This window comes from Hyperolius riggenbachi, chromosome 2, assembly GCF_040937935.1.
Source record: "Hyperolius riggenbachi isolate aHypRig1 chromosome 2, aHypRig1.pri, whole genome shotgun sequence".
Classification (NCBI taxonomy): Eukaryota; Metazoa; Chordata; class Amphibia; order Anura; family Hyperoliidae; genus Hyperolius; species Hyperolius riggenbachi.
In genome coordinates this window covers 61,821,924-61,842,138 of record NC_090647.1, presented here as the reverse complement: position 1 = coordinate 61,842,138, position 20,215 = coordinate 61,821,924, and the positions used below count along the sequence as shown (strand labels likewise).

Sequence of the window (20,215 nt, the reverse complement as noted above, 5' to 3'; positions counted from 1 at the left end):
GGAAACCCCCAGTGACAACATTTGCAATATTTGAGGTCCATGACATCAAATCTGTGAGAATAGCAGTCTTTTTAATTTTTTGGACATCATTCTGAAGGGACAAAATCTCAGGCTGATTAACATCTACGGTCCACACTCTATATGGAGGAGGAAGAATATCTTTAGAATGATCAAGCCTTTCATTTTTACTGCTCAATCTGTAGTTTTCGGTGGTGACTTTAACACCGTGGTTAGGCTTATGGACAGGGCAGGTACCATGACTCGATTGAGCAGTGACAGTAATTTCTTAGTTAGCGCAGTTAATGATGCTGGTTTGGTAGATGTGCACGTTCGACACCCTCCAAACCTCACTGGGTTCACCTTTTGTAGTGGTAGTCATAGGAGTAGAATAGACAGTTTTTTTTGTTAAGGAGAGTTCTGTCACTTCAACCCCTCGGTTGCAGGCGGTAGAATTCTCTGATCACTGTATTCTGTCGGTAGATTTGAATATCTCTGATGCTCCTCCCAGTCCCAGGGTTAAGGGAATTTGGAGATTAAATTTGTCACTACTGTTGGAAGAAACAATAAGACAATCTGTTGAGGAGTTTTTTCAGACACAGGTTACCATCCTGGACAGTTTCAGCAGCAAGTCTGAGTAGTGGGAAGTGGTCAAAAAGCGTGTGGTTGGACTTTTCAAGAGCCTAGCAAGAAAAAAACAAATTAGTAAACATGTTGCTTACCAGCGACTGAGAAAGAGGCTTGAAGTCCATGTTTCGGAAGGTGGAAGTCAGGGGGAGATTTCCGAGGTAAAATCTCAGCTTAAGCAGCAGCAATATGACCGGTTGTCTTCTTTGGTTCTGGAAAGGGATCATGGAAAATACCACTCGCCTGACCCTTATCAGAATTGCAAACAAAGCACAAGACTTAAGGCGGTCAGTAGTTTCAGGGATGCCTCGGGATCTGTGGCAAAGTCCAGGTCACAGATCTTGGCCATCGCTAGAAGTTTTTACGATGATCTGCTTAGGAAGAGACCACTTGATCAAACAGGGAAGGAGAGCTTCTTGGCTTCCGCACCAGGTTTGGAAGATGTAGATGTTTCTGGTACAGATTTGACAGGAGGTATTACTGCTGATGAAGTAGCAACTGCTATTGATAGCATTGCATCTAAAAAGACCCCTGGCCCGGATGGTTTTGACGGCTAAATTTTATAAGGCTTTTAAATCATTCCTGGCACCACAATTGGCAGATGTATTTAAAGATTATCTTGCTGAGGGAGAGTTACCACCTTCCATGAGACAATCAGCAGGGATTCTGTTGTCAAAGGGTAAAGATCCTGAGATGATTGAGAATTGGCGTCCCATCAGCCTTCTCAATATTGACAGAAACATTCTGGCTAAGATTTTATTCTGGCGCTTATCCCAGGTAACATGTGTGCTTTCTCACCATCAGCACTGCTCTGTTCAGGGTAAAGGCACATTCTCAGCAGTGTTAGTGGCTGTTCGGGAGGTCCTGGAGCGGTGCAGGGCTGAAGGTTGGGGAAAGTATTTACTGGTGCTGGATCAGTCCAAAGCTTTTGATCGAGTCGATCATGAGTACCTGTGGCGGTTACTCAGTGTCTATGGTCTACAGGGTGGCTTCATTAATTGGCTCCGTGTGTTATACAAAGGGGCTGAAAGTTTCATGCTTGTTAATGGTTGGGTTGGTCAACCTTTTGAGGTAAGCTCGGGGGTCCGTCAGAGTTGTCCCTTGAGCTCATTGCTGTATGTGTTTACGATCAACCCCTTTGTGAGAAGGTTAGATGGCAGTTCACTCAGTGGAGTTCCGGTGGGCATCCCTGGTGTCTCATCCTTGAAAGTGGTGGCCTATGCCGATGATGTTACTGTTGTAGTCTCTGAGCCAGAAGAGGTGGAGGTAGTGGTTGCAGCGATTGCAAAGTACTCGTTGGCATCCAATTCCAAAGTCAACCATGACAAAAGTGAAAATTTCTGGATGGGAAATAATGGAGAGAGCTTTGTACTTCCTGACTCCTTTCCTGTGCCCCAGGATAAAATCAAAATCCTTGGCATCACATGTGGGCATGTAGACTTGAAGATGTCAACACAAAGGTGACTTGTTGGAAGGGTTGGAATTTAACCCTGAGGGAAAGGATAGATTTGATCAAAACTTACCTGATTCCAGAAATGTTATATGTCAGTTATGTTGCAATCTTGCCAGAATCTCTGTATACGAAGATCTACTCTTTATTCTTTCAGATGCTCTGGAAGAATAAATTGAACCCAATATGCAGAAACATAAATTACAAAACCAGGCAGGAGGGTGGCTTAGGAATGGTCAACCCAGTAGTTTTCTTCACTCTGATTTTCATTAAATACAATATTGGTAATATGCTTTCAGAGGACCCGCCTGATTGGGTAAGCCTTTTCTGCATCTGGTACAAACCTTTTCTCACGAGATGAGAGAGCAGTGGCTCAGTGAAAAGTCTGAGGACTCGCGATGGCTATCTTCCGGTTTATGTTGCTCTGTGTTTGAAGAAACTAAGGCAGTGGGGATTGAGTGTGGAAGATGTCAGATCGGTTGAGAGGCGAGTCCTCACAGTCCTCACAGACTGGGTGATTGATTCCTATTTTCATGACTCACTTTCCTTGAGAGATTGCCCAAGCACAATGATGGAGGAGGGATTGCGTTTAATGAATTCACCGCATATTCCAAACAAATTGAGGGACATTGCTTGGCTTTCTTTCCACGGAAAACTCTATGTTAGAGGTAACATGAAGTTCATGAGAGTGGCAGACCGTGTGTGTCCTCGGGAGGAGTGTAATGGCGTTGAGGAGCCCATGGATCACTTTCTGATGGAGTGTCCCTTTAACCTAGACATGTACAAAGAGGTGGGTCGGGCTCTAAAAATCCCTTTCCTGAGGCGTCTGTGTTATGCTGAGTGGGCATATGGAGCGTTCAAACCACGCCGCCCGAGGCTTTAATTTGTGCACTTAACTATATATAGCTAGTTTAGTGGTTAGACAGCACACTTGGCTTGCACGTTGTGATGTAGCGATTAGGCAGAAAATCCTACCTGTCCATTTGGTGGCACAGAATATTCTGGGTGAGGTGGGGAAAATTCGGGGGTTGGAGAGGGGCAAACTGGGGAGAGGAACTTGGGTTCTAGCATGGCAGAACATCAAGCCTCCTTGAACCAGTGAAAACCTCTTCTTTGGGTGAGCTTGCTATCTCTCAACTTTTCACTATTAGATTTTGATATTTTTCTTCATATATTTTTGATGATTGGCTGCAGACAGGAGTTTCTTCCAGTTGACTTTTATGTAGTTTTTTTTTTTTTTTTGTCTCGTTAGTTTTTGATAAGTTTTGTATTGCGGAGTTGTGTACTATATGTTTGTTCAGTGTTTAGGGTTTGTATGAATGTGGTATAGATGTTAATGGGTTTTTTTCGGGGGGGGGGGGGGCTTAAGTGAGTATGTTGTATTGTAGGTGTTGTTCTTGCACATTGTCTTGGTGACGGTTCATGGTGTCATGTCTTGTTTTTATGAATGGTAGTATGGTTGGGTAATCCCCCTGGTTTTGGTTCAGATGTTGTTATATGCTAATGTTCTTTGAGATCTCTTGATGCAAGTTTATGTATTATACTTTTGTTCTTTATGCAGAAGACATATGAACTTATGTTTTTCCCTTGATTAAGATGATTTACTTTGATAAGATTATGCATACTTTATTTATTTATTTATTTGCTATGTTTTTATGTATGTATGTTTAAGCTGAGAAAACTTTTACAATAAAAATCAAAAGTTTCACATTTTCCAATGAAAGTCTATGGGAAAAAATTGGGTTTTCGGGGAGGGGGGGAAGGGGGCCACCACAGGAGCACGGAGGGTGGGATTGCTTAATAGAGCACAAGCAACCTATTTCGGTATGAGCCGAACAGGTGTGCAAACTTTCACAACCGATCTCCTAAAACTATGGGAGGAGTAGCATAGAGAAAGCTGCAAAAAATAATTGGCCTTTGCTTGCTCTGCCCACTTACAGGTGTCCCCCCAAAGTTCATATTTTTATCCACGGTGACACCAACAATACATGGTCTGAACTTGTGCAGTGTGGCAGTGATTTGAAATACATTTTTCCCTGTCAAAGTCAATGGCAAAAAAGGGGTCTTCGGTGGTCACATGCAGGGGTGTGGTTGGTGGGATCACTTATTAAAGCACAAGCTACGTACTATGCTATAAGATGAGTAAGTGTGGAAGGTTTGGTGCTTGTGCCCGTAAAAGTGTAGAAGGAGTAGTGTATAGAAAATGGGGGGGGGGGGGGGGTGCTAATAAAAAGACCCAGCTGAATGCGAAGAAAATTATGTTGGCAGCAAGCCAACGAAATGCTATATTGCTTTCCATGATAAAATGTATTCGTGCTCAAACACCAAGTTTAACCCTATCAAGTCTGGCTTTGCAAATCTGGCCTAATTGGCTATTCATGAGGCAATGCTCATGCTGCAAATATGCATTTGCTTTCGAATGCCAAACTATGCAGGGTCAAAAAACCAATACTGCAAAGCGGTCGCCCTGCGGGATTTAGTTCATGCTACATTAGCACTATCCAGGAGCGCCACGGGGAGGCTTCCCAATGCCCCCATACAACCGGGGAGACCGCGGGGTCCCAGGCTCTCTCACTGCCTGGGAACCACAGCTGCACCCCGGAGCGGGAGGCTGGGTGGCACATGTGACCCCCCCAAGCATGGCCAGCGCAGGGGACAGCCGTCCGCACCCACCTCCCAATATTAAAAACGGGCACTTACCTTAACGTCCATTGCGTTCTGCTACGTGTGCATTAACTTGTGGGGCACCACATGAGAAAGGAGTGAAGCATGGGTCACCCCAAGCTTTAGAGCTCAGGGCTGGCTCACATACAGCACTCCAGAGGGGGGGGGGGGACAGGCACAGACAACTCAAGACAACTCACTCCAGGGCTCACACCACCAGAGCAAGCCATCCACCACCTGCCTCCAAAGGATACAACTGCACAAAATGCTTTCCCTGAGAAAAATTATGCGTGCTCAAACACCAAGTTTAACCCTAGCAAGTCTGGCTTTGCAAATCTGGCCTAAATGGCTATTCATGAGGCAATGCTCATGCAAATATGCATTTGCTTTAGCATGCCAAGCTATGCAGGGTCAAAAAACCAAAACCGCAAAGCGGTCGCCCTGCGGGAATTAGTTCATGCTACATTAGCACTATCCAGGAGCGCCACGGGGAGGCTTCCCAATGCCCCCATACAACCAGGGGGACCTCGGGGTCCCAGGCTCTCTCACTGCCTGGGAACCACAGTGGCACCCCAGAGGTGGAGGCTGGGTGACACAGGTGACCCCCCCCAAGAGTGGCCAGCGCCGGGGAGAGCCCAACAATACATGGTCCGAGCTTGGGGAGTGTGGCAGCGATTTGAAATTTTTCCCTGTCAAAGTCAATGGCAAAAAAGGGGTTTTCGGGGGTCACCCGCAGTGGTGCATTTGGTTGGATCACTTATTAAAGCACAAGCTACGTACTTTGCTATAAGATGAGTAAGTGTGGAAAGTTTGGTGCTTGTGTCCGTAAAACTGTAGAGAAAATGGGGGGAGAGGGGGGGTGCTAATAAAAAGACCCAGCTGAACTCTAAGAAAATTATGTTGGGAGCAAGCCAACGTAATGATATATTGGTTACCTGCTACTGCCTCTTCCTCCACATGTAATGGAATATCAGGTGTTTGATATTCCTCCGGTGCTGCTGGACCACACCTATCAGGTTGGGAGGACCCATTCCGTCGTTTAGATGGGGCCGGTCGGCAGCAGCTGAACACTCTGTTCATAAATGCCCAAATGGATCTCACAGCTCTCTGAATTCTTCCTCCTAGCTGGTGTCGGTGGCTCTGGGGTAGAACTGGTAGTCTGTGGACCTGAATTCATTCATACTACTCAGTTCAGACGGCTGGGAGGCTGATGTAGGAAACTGTTACAAGAAATAACTGAAAAAACACAGTTCTGCAGGTTGCCTAGGCAGTGGACTGGTATGATTCCTAGAAGCTGCTAGAAGAGGCAGGTGACGTGAGAATGACAGTTGGGAGGGTGGAGCTTGGTGATGCTGTGGTGCAATTATTTCTAATCTGTGCGGCAGTTAGAGCTGGATCTCTGTGAGGAGCTATGGAAGGGAGCTCTGAGTGGAGAATCCCTACAGAGAATACTCTGCAAGTATAGAGGTAGAGGTAGTGGAGAGCTTTACACTGTAAAGGGGTACTCTGAACTAAGTAATCCACTGTTGGAAACTGTGGATTGTGGATACATATGTTTTTTTTATATGAGATGATTAAGGGCTCGTTTCCATTCAACGCAGAGCCGGGCAGCTCTGTGTTGTGTGTCACTACCGGCGGGCGGAGCTAGCGGCCATATGATTTGTAGTTACGTTCCTGCCTGAAGTGTTATGTTTTCAAAACTTTGTTTGCTAAAGAAAAGTATACCCAGTGTTGAACTATTATTTACATAAAACTTGTCTTATAGAGAAAACAACTGGAATGTATCTCCTTTGTTATTACTGAAAGTGAATTGTGGAAATGGATCTGGATTTTTGTAACAATCTTGTTCGATATCTGTTGAACAATGGTTATCGTCTGTACCCAGTTGAATATAGAAGTTAGACTGAGAACTTCTTTAAAACCACTTCCCAGACACAGGTTTTTTTCCCCTAAAAACTAGAGCGATTTTCACATCATGCTCCTCCCTTTAATTCACCAATAATATTACCGTTGCTTATCACATCAAAATTGTCTTGTTTTATTCGCCACAAATTAGGCTTTCTTTAAGTGGTATTTTTTGCTGAGAATTATTTTATTTTATATGCATTTCAAAGGGAATAATACAATTTTTTTTTCAGTTTTCAGCTTTTATGTTTTAAAAATAAAATGTGCTACAATAAATAAAATCCACAAGTTTATTTGCCCATTTGTCCCGGCTATTACAAAGTTTAAATTGTGTCCCGAGTACAATATATGGCGACAATATTTTTTTTGGAAATAAAGGAGTATTTTTTTCTGTTTATTACAAGCCTTTATTTACAAAAAAAAAACCCAGTAATATACCCTTATGACATATATATTAAACGTTCCTTAAGGTGATTATTTATGTATTTTTCTTTTTAAATGATGATTTATTTATTTTTTACAAGTGTTTTATTTTGGTAAATCTAAGGTAGGGGTGGAAGGTTTTGAAAAAAATGATAAAAAAAAAAAATGCATGTATGTTTCTTTATAATAGTGTCCGTGGGTGCATTTTTATTTTTTGGACACAAAAGGGTGCTACACTTAATTTCCGAGTACTGTAAACAGTACACGGAAGTACTGTTTACTTTCACTTTTGTGAATGAATGCCTGCATCTTGCTGAAGTAGGCTTAAAGCTTTCATTCATCACAGCCACTGTGACTGTGTTTGGGAACAAGCTGTTCTTATTCGCCGATCTAACAATGGGGGGATTTCAGTGGAAACAAATGCTAGCGGTGCAGTGATCGGGAATGGTGAGGTAAACAAATGAGTATGAATATTTATGCCCCTGGGGCGCAAGTGAAGTTTCCAGGGGCATTAATATGTGTACCCGCAGTCGGGAAATGGTTAAAGTGGATCCGAGATAATTGTGCATAATTGTGTTCCTTACATATAGTTTATAGGGCATTCCTCAAGCCAAATACTTGTTTGTTTTTTGTTTTAATACTCTAATTCCCTATAAACTAAACAAGCCTCGCCCACAGCTTCTCCAAAATGCCAAGGCACTCAGACCCATGTAGCAATGGCTTATGGGAGCTCAGTTTGGGCAGGAGGAGGATGATGTCACTAGCCAGAGATTTCAGAGGCAGAAGGGAGGTGGGAGTACATTTTTCACAGGCTGAGGGGTGGAGATGCAGTTGCAGATTACCTGTGAAATGATGACAAACAGAACATGGCCGCTCTCATTGTAACCCAGGAATACATCATCATAAACTGTTGAAGCTGTATGCAGCCAGATTTGCTGTGTAAACTATCTAAACGTTAGATAAGATATATAGACAAGTTACTTGTTATAGTTAGTTTTTCATCTCGGATCCGCTTTAAGATTCCTCACATGTGCCATTATACTGTTGAGGACAATCACTTGCTTAAGACTTGTGCTGATGTCTTAACTCTAGTCAAAGGATGACCTTTGAGTCAATATACTGTAGCAAGTGTCAGTAAAGAGCAGATGTGTTGAGCATCTAAAATCACTGACACAAACAAGAAGTAAAAAAGCAACCATATAAATCACTTTGTCCAAACAGCCATATGGTGCATCAAAATTATGTGAGATAGAGATATCTGCAATCTGTGTCCCATGGACTGCTTATTCAGAGGGGACACCTTCTACCTTGACAGTACAATAGTTATGTAACCTTGTAAATGGCTTACTTTTCTTTATAATACAGTATATGTTTGTCGAATGTATATATTTGTGATGCTAATAGTGTTTATCGTCCATTGGTAGAATAAAGAGTCACATGCACCATCCGTTTGTTCAATGTGTATTTATTCCATAGTGGTCAGCATACAAACGTGGTACAATAGTAGCCAATGTGTTCCACCTAGTGCATAGGCTTTACCGGCAGCTGTGGGAGTGAAGGTGGGTGTTTATATAATACTAGTGGACCTAAGCCCATTTAAAAACAGGCTCTAGGTCTGTGTTTTTCACCACGCGTGCACCCGCCACCCGCTGCGCGTGTGACCGCCAACCGTTTCCGTGCGTGTCCACCACGTGCGCACCCGCCGCACACCTGGCCGCCCGTTCACCTGCCGCACACCTGGCCGCCCGCTCACCCGCCGCACACCCAGCCGCCCGCTCACACGCCGCCCGCTCGGCTCCCTGGCCCCGACCCCGTCCTCCTGTTTCTGTGAGGCTGGGTCCGTGCTGCACACATGCGCAGTAGCAAAAGGCACTGACCCAGCTACACAGGGACAGCGTGACGCAGGGACACAGGGGTTTTATTATAGAGGATTACTGATTCATGATATAACAGCACAGGGCAGCACTTTGCCTGGCACTTGTATTTAAGGTAAGGAAGGACAAATATCTGGACCCTTTACAGAAATGCAGCCCTGCCAATAGGGTCGTTTCTCTACATCTGACAACTGACCCTAGACCAGGCCTGGGCAAACTTTATGCGGCCCGGGCCGCATTCCCATCATTTCTGGCTTCTTCCACCTCCCTTCCTGCCGAGTCATGAGCGGGCAATTAGCGGCTGTTAAAACTTACCCACTGGCTCCTTCCTGCGTCACATCTCCATGGTAACAGCGTCACGTGCACATTGTCACATGACATGCCAGCGTATCACACCCTGGCTGACAGTGTGTGATATGCTGGCATGTCATGTGACAATGTGCACATGACGCTGTTTCCATGGAGATGTGACGCAGGAAGCGGTGAGAGGGTAAGTTTTAACCTCCGCTAATTGCCTGCTCACAACTCTGCAGGGAAGAAGATGGGAAAGAGAGGAATCCAGAAGCCGATTGGCAGGACGGATACACAACACACAGCCCATGGGCCGTAGTTTTCCCAATGCTATCCTAGACTATGGTAGGGAAATCAGACTATAGCTATGGTATGGACATGTGTAAACAAATGAAAAGTTGGCCCCTTTACCTTTTCTCCTTGGTCATGGAGGTTTTCTAGGTCACCCTTAACAGAATCAGAATCAGAATCATTTTTATTTGCTAAGCACGACTGGAGTTGGTTTTGGCACACGCATGGCTCAAAACAGAGAATAGTAACAGATGAGTGAGTGGTAATTAAACATGATATAATAAACTAGCCGACCCGCGGCGTAGCATACACTGCATAAGAGGGTAGAGGGCAGGAAGGGGGTATTGGGCACAGCGGCGGGGAGGGGGGTTGGACCCCCCTCAACTGGATCCCCCATGTGTGCTCTACCTCCAGCTTAAGCTCAGCAGGAACCCCCCCTCACCTGGGTCCCCCATGTGCACTCCCCCTCCAGCTTAAGCTCAGCAGGAACCCCTCCCCTGGGTCCCCCATGTGCGCTCCCCCTCCTGCTTAAGCACAGTAGCAGCCGCCACTATTAGTAAGAGGCAGTGGGCGGGGATGACTCACCTCTTCCGTGCTCCATCGTGCGTTCCACTGTCGTCACTTCCTGCAATGCCGCACACTGTATTGGTGTAATTTGCCTTTTTAAAACAGAAGGAAATCTGCAAATATTCAGCTATAAGTGAACATTTGTGGTTAACCACAATGCACTGCTACTAAATATGCAAATTACACCTTTTCCCCCTTGGTAAGCCAAGCATCCAGAGCCACTGGTGTATAGTAGTGTTGGGCAAACACCTAGATGTTCGGGTTCGCGAACGTTCGCCGAACATTGCCGCGATGTTCGGGTGTTCGCGCCGAACTCCGAACATAATGGAAGTCAATGGGGACCCGAACTTTCGTGCTTTGTAAAGCTTCCTTACAGGCTACATACCCCAAATTAGCAGGGTATGTGCACCTTGGGAGTGGGTACAAGAGGGAAAAAAATATTTGAAAAAAAGCTTATAGTTTTTGAGAAAATTGATTGTAAAGTTTCAAAGGAAAAACTGTCTTTTAAATGTGGAAAATGTCATGTTTCTTTGCACAGGTAACATGCTTTTTTTCGCCATGCAGTCATAAATGTAATACAGAGAAGAGGTTCCAGGAAAAGGGACCGGTAACGCTAACCCAGCACCAGCAGCAGCAGACGTGATGGAACAGGAGGAGGCGCAGGAGGAGAAGGCCACGCTTTGTGAGACACAACAACCCAGGCCTTGCATGAGGACAAGAAGCGTGCGGATAGCATGCTTTGTACCGCCATGCAGTCATAAATGTAATAAAGATAAGTGGTTCAATAAACAGGGACCACGCGGCAACGCTAACCCAGCAGCAGCAGATGTGATGGAACAGGAGGAGGCGCAGGAGGAGAAGGCCACGCTTTGTGAGACACAACAACCCAGGCCTTGCATGAGGACAAGAAGCGTGCGGATAGCATGCTTTGTACCGCCATGCAGTCATAAATGTAATAAAGATAAGTGGTTCAATAAACAGGGACCACGCGGCAACGCTAACCCAGCAGCAGCAGACGTGATGGAACAGGAGGAGGCGCAGGAGGAGAAGGCCACGCTTTGTGAGACACAACAACCCAGGCCTTGCATGAGGACAAGAAGCGTGCGGATAGCATGCTTTGTACCGCCATGCAGTCATAAATGTAATTAAGATAAGTGGTTCAATAAACAGGGACCACGCGGCAACGCTAACCCAGCAGCAGCAGACGTGATGGAACAGGAGGAGGCGCAGGAGGAGAAGGCCACGCTTTGTGAGACACAACAACCCAGGCCTTGCATGAGGACAAGAAGCGTGCGGATAGCATGCTTTGTACCGCCATGCAGTCATAAATGTAATAAAGATAAGTGGTTCAATAAACAGGGACCACGCGGCAACGCTAACCCAGCAGCAGCAGACGTGATGGAACAGGAGGAGGCGCAGGAGGAGAAGGCCACGCTTTGTGAGACACAACAACCCAGGCCTTGCATGAGGACAAGAAGCATGCGGATAGCATGCTTTGTACCGCCATGCAGTCATAAATGTAATAAAGATAAGTGGTTCAATAAACAGGGACCACGCGGCAACACTAACCCAGCAGCAGCAGACGTGATGGAACAGGAGGAGGCGCAGGAGGAGAAGGCCATGCTTTTTGAGACACAACAACCCAGGCCTTGCATGAGGACAAAAAGCGTGCGGATATAGCAGCATTGCTTTTTGCCGCCATGCAGTCATAAATGTAATACAGATGAGAGATTCAATAAACAGGGACCGGAAACGCTACACCATCCCAGATGTTCATTGGTCATGTTACTTGGTTGGGGTCCTGGAGTGTTGAGTAGTCATTTCCAATGCAGGATTAATTCATTTTAATTTGAGTCAGACGGTCTGCATTTTCTGTGGAGAGGCGGATACGCCGATCTGTGACGATGCCTCCGGCAGCACTGAGACAGCGTTCCGACATAACGCTGGCTGCCGGGCAAGCCAGCACCTCTATTGCGTACATTGCCAGTTCGTGCCAGGTGTCTAGCTTCGATACCCAATAGTTGAAGGGTGCAGATGGATTGTTCGACACAGCTACGTCATCTGACATGTAGTCCTTGACCATCTTCTCCAGGCGATCGGTGTTGGAGGTGGATCTGCACGCTTGCTGTTCAGTGGGCTGCTGCTGCATGGGTGTCAGAAAATTTTCCCACTCCAAGGACACTGCCGATACCATTCCCTTTTGGGCACTAGCTGCGGCTTGCATTGTTTGCTGCCCTCCTGGTCGTCCTGGGTTTGCGGAAGTCAGTCTGTCGGCGTACAACTGGCTAGAGGAGGGGGAGGATGTCAATCTCCTCTCTAAAGTCTCCACAAGGGCCTGCTGGTATTCTTCCATTTTGACCTGTCTGACTCTTTCTTCAAGCAGTTTTGGAACATTGTGTTTGTACCGTGGATCCAGAAGGGTATAAACCCAGTAATTGGTGTTGTCCAGAATGCGCACAATGCGTGGGTCACGTTCAATGCAGTCTAGCATGAATTGAGCCATGTGTGCCAGAACCAGAATCCTCATCATCCTCTTGTGAGCGTTGTGATAGTTGTTGTGATGCATCATAGTCGTCACCTTCCTCCTGGTCTGCTTCTGCTGACCATTCGCGCTGAATTGTGGAAGTCCAACGTGCACCGCTCTGGCCCTCGTCAGTGGTGGCATGAAATTCCTGCTCCAACTCCAGCTGTTCCTCCTCCTCTTCTTCGTCATAGCTGCTGGGGCCAGCGTTCCCTGAGGCGGATGGCCTGATGTTGGTACCATCACGCTGATCGTTTTCTCCTTCAGATTCCCCCAGTTGCATCATGACAGCTGTTTCCTTGATTTTCAACATTGACCTCTTCAGTAAACACAGCAGTGGTATGGTAATGCTGACTGAAGAGTTGTCACTGCTCACAAGCAACGTGGATTGCTCAAAATTTTGGAGGACTTGGCAGAGGTCCAACATGTTGGCCCAATCGGATCCACAGAAGCTTGGCAGCTGTCCGGATGCGCCTCGGTACTGCGCCGTCATGTACTGGACCACTGCACTCTTCTAATCGCAAAAGCGGGCTAGCATGTGCAGCGTAGAATTCCAGCGCGTAGGGACATCACACAGCAAGCAATGGTGGGGGAGATTGAAGCGCTCCTGCATCTTGGCGAGTGCCCCCGAAGCAGTACTGGAATTTCTACAATGTTTGGCCACTCGACGCACCTTCAACAGAAGATCGGCCACGCCTGGGTATGTCCTCAGGAACCGCTGAACTACTAGGTTCATCACGTGCGCCAGGCAAGGGATGTGTGTCAGCTTAGCCAACCTTAAAGCGCGAATGAGATTACTCCCATTATCACACACAACCATGCCCGGTTTCAGGTCCAGCGGTGCCAGCCACAAATCCGTCTGTTCCTTTATTCCCCTCCAAATTTCCTCCCCTGTGTGCTGCTTATCCCCAAGGCAGATCAGCTTCAGCAACGCTTGCTGACGCATGCCAACAGCTGTGCTGCACTGCTTCCACGATCCTACTGCTGCTGGGTTAGCGTTTCCGGATGAGGTACAGCTTTGAGATGCGTTGGAGGAGAAGGAGTCAGAGAGGTAGGTGCTGCTGTTGTTATCCAGTGGGAGGGACGGCGGTGCAGCTGTTTGCGGCGTGGGCAACACCCGCGCCGTAGCAGGTGAGGAATCGCTGCCAGGCTCCACAAGGTTCACCCAGTGCGCGGTAAGCGAGATGTATCGACCCTGGCCGAACGCACTCGTCCAGGTGTCAGTGGTGAGGTGAACCTTGCAGGCAACGGCATTCTTCAAGCTTCGGGTTATTTTGCTGACCACGTGCTCATGCAACTCAGGCACTGCAGAGCGCGCAAAGTGGTAGCGGCTGGGAACCACGTAACGTGGGATGGCCACTGACATCATGCCCTTGAAGCTGTTTGTCTCCACCACTCGATATGGCAGCATTTCGCAGGCCAGAAGCTTGGCTATGCTGGCTGTTATTGCCACGGCCCGGGGGTCATTTGCTGGCAATTTCCTCTTGCGCTCAAACATCTCCGACACAGACAACTGAACCGTAGCACTGCACACGGAAGGGCTGTTGGTTGTTGTGTTTGATGAACACTGGGAGACCTCAAGAGCACTACTCCGGAAAGTGACAGTGTCAGCGTCGTCTGATGTTTGTGAATGTTGTGAACCACGCAATGGCTGGGCTACTGCTGCTGCTGAGGCGGGTCTGGTGGTGAGTCTGGTGACCCCAAGGGAGGCAGTGTTGCTGGTACCCTGTCCTGCCGCGTTTGCCCACAGAGTGGGATGTTTGGATAGCATGTGGCGGCTCATGCTGGTGGTGGAGAGGTTGTTAATACTTTTCCCCCTGCTCAGGCGGGTCTTGCACACCTTGCAAATCGCCATGGTAACATCCTCAGTGCAGTCTTCAAAGAAAGCCCAGACTTTGGAGCACCTGCCTTGCTGGCGATTTCTGTTTGCTCCTCTTTTGCCTCTGACTTGAACTTCCACGCTTGTGGTGCCTGAAATTGCGCGCCGCCTACCTTGTGGCACAAGGCGAACTCGTGCAGCAGTGGGTTCTTCAACAGACTCATCTGTGCTGCTGCTACGACGGCGATGTTCTCGTTCACAAACAAAATCTGGGTCTCTGTCCACATTGTCCATACCCGCCTCTTCCATCTCCTCAAACTCGTCATATGTCATTGTGGGGGGCCGCCGCCGTGGAGTAGAGCTCCCCAGAACAACCTCTGCGCAGCTCACTCCAACGTCGTCTTCCAGATCTTGTCGGCCGACCTCCTGCAATTGCAACCCCTCCTGCCCAACTTGCTCTGGGATTTGGGTTTCCGAGTCCTCCTCGGACTCGCCTTGTATTTCAGTGCGCGGTGCATTTCCCACAGTTAATGGTTGTGAATCCGGGCACAACATTTCTGGCTGTTTCTCCATTGACCTTTGAAAGGTGGAAGTTTGTTGGGCTGGGAATAGCTCCTGCGAATACCCCATTGTGTCCTGAGGTAATTCATCGGACTGGTTATCTGGCAGTTGTGTGCGTGGTGTCGCTGCCGGTTGTGTCAGCTTTGTGCCCACTGGCTCCTTGTAACTGGCTGAGGACTCGGACCTCGTGCGTGATGTGCTGGTGCTGCTTAACCCACTGCTGGACGCTTGAGAGGTCATCCAAGTAATTATCTGGTCCTGTTCTTTTGGATTTGTGAGGGTTGTTGTCCTGGACAACATGGGCGGTATTGAGTGGGTTTTCTTGGGTGCTCCCCTGTGGCCTGTACGTGAACCGTCAGGGGAAACACCTCTTCCCTTGCCCCTCCCTCTTTCACCGGATTTCTTCCTCATTTCACTTATCCTTACAGTACACGCTGACTGGCAGCAGTACAGTGGCAGTACAGAAATGCTATACAGTACCACTATTCCCAGCAGCGACACAGAGCACAATGCTATACAGTGGCGGGTGAGCGGTGTACTACTATTCCCAGCAGACACAGAGTGGCAGTAAACAGAATGCTATATAGTGTGGCTGAGCGAGGTACACAGAGTGGCAGTAAACAGAATGCTATATAGTGTGGCTGAGCGAGCGGTGTACTACTATTCCCAACAGACACAGAACAGTAAGCAGAATGCAATATAGTGTGGCTGAGCAGGGTACCACTATTCCCAGCAGCGACACAGAGCACAATGCTATACAGTGGCGGGTGAGCGGTGTACTACTATTCCCAGAAGACACAGAGTGGCAGTAAACAGAATGCTATATAGTGTGGCTGAGCGAGGTACACAGAGTGGCAGTAAACAGAATGCTATATAGTGTGGCTGAGCGAGTGGTGTACTACTATTCCCAGCAGACACAGAACAGTAAACAGAATGCTATATAGTGTGGCTGAGCGAGGTACACAGAGTGGCAGTAAACAGAACGCTATATAGTGTGGCTGAGCGAGCGGTGTACTACTATTCCCAGCAGACACAGAACAGTAAACAGAATGCTATATAGTGTGGCTGAGCGAGGTACACAGAGTGGTAGTAAACAGAATGCTATATAGTGTGGCTGAGCGAGCGGTGTACTACTATTCCCAGCAGACACAGAACAGTAAACAGAATGCTATATAGTGTGGCTGAGCGGTGTACCACTATTCCCAGCAGCGACACACAGCACAATGCTATACAGTGGCGGGTGAGCGGTGTACCACTATTCACAGCAGCGACACAGAGCACAATGCTATACAGTGGCGGGTGAGCGATGTACTACTATTCCCAGAAGACACAGAGTGGCAGTAAACAGAATGCTATATAGTGTGGCTGAGCGAGGTACACAGAGTGGCAGTAAACAGAATGCTATATAGTGTGGCTGAGCGAGCGGTGTACTACTATTCCCAGCAGACACAGAACAGTAAACAGAATGCTATATAGTGTGGCTGAGCGGTGTACCACTATTCCCAGCAGCGACACAGAGCACAATGCTATACAGTGGCGGGTGAGCGGTGTACCACTATTCTCAGCAGCGACACAGAGCACAATGCTATACAGTGGCGGGTGAGCGGTGTACCACTATTCCCAGCAGCGACACAGAGCACAATGCTATACAGTGGCGGGTAAGCGGTGTACCACTATTCCCAGAAGACAGAGTGGCAGTAAACAGAATGCTATATAGTGTGGCTGAGCGAGCGGTGTACTACTATTCCCAGCAGACACAGAACAGTAAACAGAATGCTATATAGTGTGGCTGAGCGAGGTACACAGAGTGGCAGTAAACAGAATGCTGAGCGAGCGGTGTACTACTATTCCCAGCAGCGACACGACTGGGGGGACCCTGGCTAGCGTGGCTGGAGCGCGAACTACCCTGCCTGCCTACCCAAAGCTAAACCCACAGACAAATGGCGGAAATATGACGTGGTTCGGGTATTTATTTACCCGAACCACGTGACAGTTCGGCCAATCAGAGCGCGTTCGGGTCCGAACCACGTGACCCGTTCGGCCAATCACAGCGCTAGCCGAACGTTCGGGGAACGTTCGGCCATGCGCTTTTAGTTCGGCCATGCGACCGAACTCGAACATCACCCGAACAGGGTGATGTTCTGCAGAACCTGAGCAGTGGCGAACACTGTTCGCCCAACACTATAGCAAGCATATAGCTTTAAATTTTACACAGCCATATCAAACCCACATGTGACAGCCTGTTTCAGACTTTTGGTCCTCATCAGTACATGGCAGGGATTGATAAGGCTGTACGGGATTGGGCTTGGACCAGTACAACAGAGTAACAAAGCAGCTCAGGGTGACCCAAACCACTCAGAATGTATAGGGGGATAAAAAGAACCAAAAAGACCTCCTACTAAAATAAGCAAAGCTTGGTGTAATTTGCCTTCCTAAAACAGAAGAAAATATGCAATAATTCAGCTATAAGTGAACATTTGTGGTTACCCACAATGCACTGCAACTAAATATGCAAATACCTTATTTTTTATTCTTAGGAAGCCAAGCAAGCATCAAGAACAACTGATGTATAGCAAACCTATAGCTTTAAATTGTTCACAGCCATATCAAACCCACATGAGACAGCCTGTTTCAGAGTTTTGGTCCTCATCAGTACATGGCAGGGATTGATAAGACTGTATGAGATAGGGCTTGGACCAGTACAACAGAGTAACCAAGCAGCTCAGGGTGACCCAAACCACTCGGAATGTATAGGTTGATAAAACGGACCAAAAAGACCTTCTACTAAAAAAATCAAAGCTTGGTGTAATTTGCCTTCTTAAAACAGAAGAAAATCTGCAATAATTCAGCTATAAGTGAACATTTGTGATTACCCACAATGCACCGCTACTAAACATGCAAATTATTCCTTTTCACCCTTGGTAAGTTAAGCAAGCCTATAGCTTTAAAGGTAACCTTAAGTGTGGCAAAAAAATGACATTTACTCACCTGGGGCTTCCCTCAGCCCCCTGCAGCCGATCGGTGCCCTCGTCGTGTCTCGGAGATCCTCCCGTCCTCGCCGGCGGCCACTTATGGTTTGGCCGTCACCAGCCGACAGGCATGAGAACGCGAGTGGTTCTTCGCGTTCCCAGCCATAATATCGCCCCCTATGCTGCTATTGCGCCCTCCTGGCCACAATAGCAGCATAGGGGGCGATATTGTGGCTGGGAATGTGAAGAATCACTCGCGTTCCCATGCCTGTCGGCGAAACCAGAAGTGATCGCCGGCGAGGACGGGAGGATCTCCGAGACACAGTAAAGGCACCAATCGGCTGCATTTTTTTTTTGCCACACTTAAGGTTATCTTTAAGTTCTACACAGTCATATCAAACCCACAAGTGACAGCCTATTTCAGACATTTGATCTTCATCAATACATAGCAAAGATTGATATGGCTGTATGAGATACGGCTTGTACCAGTACAAAAGGGTAACCAAGCAGCTCAGGGTGACCCAAACTACTAAGAATGTATAGGGGGATAAAAGGGACCAAAAAGCCCTCCTACTAAGAAAGGCAAAGCTTGGTGTAATTTTCCTTCTTAAAACAGAAGCAAATCTGCAATAATTTAGCTATACGTGAACATTTGTGGTTACCCACAATGCACTGCTACTGAATATGCAAATTATCCCTCTTTGCCCTTGGTTTGATATGACACTACTTCTTCTTCTTGCTTGGACCAGCCCCTTCTTCTTGCTTGGACCGGCCCTGGGGGCAGGGCGCTACTTCTTCTTCTTGCTTGAAGGTTGAGGCACTTACTCTATTATATATATAGATAGATAAGCACAACAAAACATAAAACTGCATTTGCATACATTAAGAAAATCACAATAAGGTACATAACAGAAGTGTTTTGCTAGACTGTCCATTAACCACTTCCCGACTGCCGTATTGACAATTGGCGGCCGGGAAGTGGACCCCGCAAGGACCGCCGTATTGACAATTAGCGGCGGTCCTTGTAGGGGCATGGGCGGAGCGATCGCGTCATCCGTGACGCGATCCTCCGCCGCCGCCTGGCTCCGCTCACCCGCCGCAACATCCCGCCGGCCATACGGAAGCGCCGGCGGGATGTTAACCCGACGATCGCCGCATACAAAGTGTATTATACAGGCTGCCTCCTGCCCTAGTGGTCCCAGTGTCCGAGGGACCACCAGGGCAGGCTGCAGCCACCCTAGTCTGCACCAAGCACACTGATTCCCCCCCCCTTGCCCCAGATCGCCCACAGCACCCATCAGACCCCCCTCCCCCCCTGCCCACCCCCCAGACCCCTGTTTGCACCCAATCACCCCGCTTATCACCCATCAATCACTCCCTGTCACTATCTGTCAACGCTATTTTTTTTTATCCCTGCCCCCTGCTCCCTCCTGATCACCCCCCCACCCCTCAGATTCTCCCCAGACCCCCCCCCCTCCCCATGTACTGTATGCATCTATCCCCCCTGATCACCTGTCAATCACCTGTCAATCACCCGTCAATCACCCCCTGTCACTGCCACCCATCAATTAGCCCCTAACCTGCCCCTTGCGGGCAATCTGATCACCCACCCACACCAATAGATCGCCTGCAGATCCGACATCAGATCACCACCCAAGCACAGTGTTTACATCTATTCTCTCCTCTAAACACCCACGAATTACCCATCAATCACCCATCAATCACCCCCTATCACCACCTGTCACTGTGACCCATCAGATCAGACCCTAATCTGCCCCTTGCGGGCACCCAATCACCCGCCTACACGCTCAGATTGCCCTCAGACCCCCCCTTATCAATTCGCCAGGGCAATATTTACATCTGTCCTTCCCTATAATAACCCACTGATCACCTGTCAATCACCTGTCAATCACCCATCAATCACCCCCTGTCACTGCCACCCATCAATCACCCCCTGTCACTGCCACCCATCAATCAGCCCCTAACCTGCCCCTTGCGGGCAAACTGATCACCCACCCACACCAATAGATCGCCCGCAGATCCGACATCAGATCACCACCCAAGTGCAGTGTTTACATCTATTCTCTCCTCTAAACACCCACTAATTACCCATCAATCACCCATCAATCACCCCCTATCACCACCTGTCACTGTTACCCATCAGATCAGACCCTAATCTGCCCCTTGCGGGCACCCAATCACCCGCCTACACGCTCAGATTGCCCTCAGACCCCCCCCTTATCAATTCGCCAGGGC

General features: G+C 47.9%; 1 long non-coding RNA gene across 2 annotated transcripts in view; it reads right to left on the bottom strand.

Moving 5' to 3' along the window:
• LOC137543858 (uncharacterized) overlaps positions 1–5,945 on the bottom strand; it is a 41,211-nt gene extending 35,266 nt beyond the window's left edge. For both annotated transcript variants that reach the window (XR_011025651.1, XR_011025650.1), the window contains exon 1: positions 5,674–5,945. This is a non-coding gene — a long non-coding RNA (uncharacterized lncRNA). The remainder of the gene's footprint in view (positions 1–5,673) is intronic.
• Between the last annotated feature and the right edge of the window lie 14,270 nt (positions 5,946–20,215).